The sequence below is a fragment of the Phoenix dactylifera genome, unplaced genomic scaffold (assembly GCF_009389715.1).
Source record: "Phoenix dactylifera cultivar Barhee BC4 unplaced genomic scaffold, palm_55x_up_171113_PBpolish2nd_filt_p 001102F, whole genome shotgun sequence".
NCBI lineage: Eukaryota > Viridiplantae > Streptophyta > Magnoliopsida > Arecales > Arecaceae > Phoenix > Phoenix dactylifera.
The window spans coordinates 35,168-38,364 of NW_024068448.1; positions in this window are offsets into that span (position 1 = coordinate 35,168).

Genomic DNA, 3,197 nt, shown 5'->3' on the forward strand with positions numbered 1-3,197 from the left:
CATGTTTTCAAAAGGGTCATCTTTCAAAATATAGAAAAAGGTTTTTTCTACAAGATCGTCTATTTTATCTATTAGGAAGCACTCAACTTCCTTTGCGGGTTGATCAGAGGCACGAAATATATTCAACTTAATTTTCATGTTTCCAAATGATATGTCCATTGCCCTGGTTCTACAGTTGATACATGCATTGGCTGTCGCTAAAAAGGGACGATCAAGAATCACAGGGAATTTATTTTTTTAGATTGGGCACATGTTCCATATCAAGGACGATAAAAATCTACTGGAAAATAGAATTTGTCTACCTTGACAAGAACATCTTCAATCATTCCCCCGTGGTATCTTCACAGATCGATCAACCAATTGTAAGGACACCGAGGTGGATTTAATTCACCTAACCCAAATTTCTCATAGACTGAATAGGGTAGAAGATTCACACTTGCCCCTAGATCTAAGAGTGCTCGGTTAATGGAGTTATCTCCTATGACACTAGAAATAGTGGGAGCGCCAGGATCTTTGAATTTTGGAGGGGTGTTGTGTTGTAGAATGGAACTTACCTGCTCAGTTAGGAGGGACCTTTTTAGGCACATGTGTCCTAGATTTTTGCTTTTGGGTGCAAAGGTCTTTGAGAAATTTGGCATAGGAGGGAACTTGTTTGATGGCATCAAGAAGCGGGAGGTTGATTTTAACTTGTTTGAAAACCTCCATCATCTATTCTAGTGAAGTTCCCTTCTTACCAAAGGGAGTGGGTGCATTAAGTGCTTCAGAAATGGAGCCTTTGGAATGTGAGTTGTGGGCAGACGGTGGACTAATTGAAGAAGAAAAAGAAGGTTTTGGATTTTCATGTGATACATTCCTCTCCTCTTCTTTACCTTCCCTATTGTTACCTCCCCAACCTTATATCTATTACCGTCCACTCCGAAGGGTAGTCAAAGCATTGGCTTGCTTATGATTTAGTCGAGTTTCTTGAGCCCACGTATTGTCCCCTTAGATTACTCACTGGTTGACTTGGAAGCTTGCCTTCCTCTCACTTGTTTAAATGCATTAGCTAGTTGACCCATTTGGGATTCTAGCTTAGGCAATGGATTGCGTGTGAGAGTGCAATAGTTGTGTGTTTGCCTCCAAAACCTTGAAGCGCAGTCAACACTTTCTCCTTAAGGCTATATTTCTTTGGGGTGGAGGGGGAGGATGTTGAAATTGAGTTGAGGGAACGGTAGAGATGAAAATTCTGAGGGTTTTGAAAATTTTGGAAGTAAGGTTGGGCAGTATTCGAAGCTTGCTGCTTCCAAGAAAAATTTGGATGATTCCGCCATTCCAGATTATATGTATTGGAAAATGGGTCATTACCCGGTCTGGGCTACTGTTTTGAGCAGCATTTATGTGTTCTTGCACGAGTTCGGAGAATTGGGATGCTGAGGGGCACTCATGAATAAGTATGGCGATGGGCTAGGATAGATAGCACACACTTGTGCTTGGGAAGAGCTTAACGACATATCTCCTATCATCAGTTGGTCAATCTTATGGGACAATGCATCTACCTTGCTAGACAGGTCCATAGAATGACTTATTTCACAATGGTCCCTTTTCTTTGAGAACTCGGGGGGTGCTTGACGAGAACAGGAAGCATAGTGGAGGGAGTTTTCATTAAGATTTTTCAAATAATTCCCATGCTTCATGCTCATTTTTAAGCATGAAAGTCCCCCCTCATGTGGCATCGATCATCTGACGGTTTTATTTCAGTCAATCCGTCATAGAAACATTGCACTAGCTGCCATTTAGGTGTTATTTGATGATGTGGGCATTTTACGGATTAGGTCTCTGAAATCTCTTCAAGTTTCATGAATTCCTTCTCCCTCAGTTTGGGAAAGCTTGTGATGGCACATCTAAACTGGTTCGTTCTTCCTATGGAAAAGTATTTTTTAAGAAATTCTTGTTGCATTTGATCCCAGGAACGAATCGAATTGGCTTCTAAAGAGTTTCAGCCATTGCTTGGCTCTATTTTAAAGGAGAAGGAAAATAATCTAAATTTTAGAGCATCATTAGTGAAGTTCTGAATCTTGACAATGGTGCAAATCTCAAGAAATTCATCTAAGTGTTTATATGGGTCTTCGTTGGTGAGCCCATAAAAAGATGGGAGCATTTGGATACACTAGACTTTATTTTATATTGTACAGGCTGCTACCGTCAGGTAATCGAATGCAAGATGGGGAAGTGTAAATGGTTTGTTGCCCAGATAGACAACCCAAGAGGGGGGGTGAATTGGGGTTTTAAAATAATTTGGGTATTTAAAACGATGTGGATAAGTAATTAAAACTAGTGTAAGTTATTTAATTAATTACTATGTGCTGTGAGTGATATGAAAGGAAGAAGAATAGAGACACGCAATCACAAACACCAAGTTTTATAGTGGTTCGGAGCTACCCTTGCTCCTACGTCCACTCCCCAAGTCTCACTTGGGAATTCACTATATACCTTGGATTACAGCCGGTTGTTTTTTCCAAGCTCACAACCAAACTTGTTGTTTTACGAGCTCACAACGAACTCGTCGGTTTTTCCCAGGCTCACCGACTAGAACCACCCTGATTGTTTTCTCGGGATCACAATCGAACCCTTACACACGTTGGTTTTACACTCGGGCTCACCACCAACCTCAATCCCCTTGATTTCATCTCCCCCGATTGAACCAAGCAAATACAATGTGTAAATAAAAAGAAGAAACAGAAAAATACAGCTTCTCAAAAGCAGATAAAGACAATATGAATAATAAATGAAGTTAAGAAGCTCAAACGCTTTTAGGTTGGAGAAGAGGAATGGCTTCTTAAACTTCTGGTCTCCTCTTGAGTGAGTAGTCGACTTGAATGCAGGAGGAGAGGGCTTTAATTGCTGGGAAGATGTAGGTGGATGCAGTAAATGCAGATCTTCCTCTTTTCGTTGAAGAACACGTTGCAGAGCTTGAATGCTTGATTAGTTGGAGTGGAATGGTTCTTTTCTACATTGCTACAGTCTTCTATAGCTATTTTAAACCAACCCCCACGGAAACTAGCCGTTAGAGAGCTTTTTCTGCCCGTTCCTGCACACTCTGGCGCAGCCCTGACAATGTGTCCGTTGGTGGTTAGAGTCGACTCGCGCGATCAGGAGTCGACTCGGCTGTAGCGGGAGTCGACTCAAGCTTTTTCGGAGTCGACTCGGCAACTGTTCCA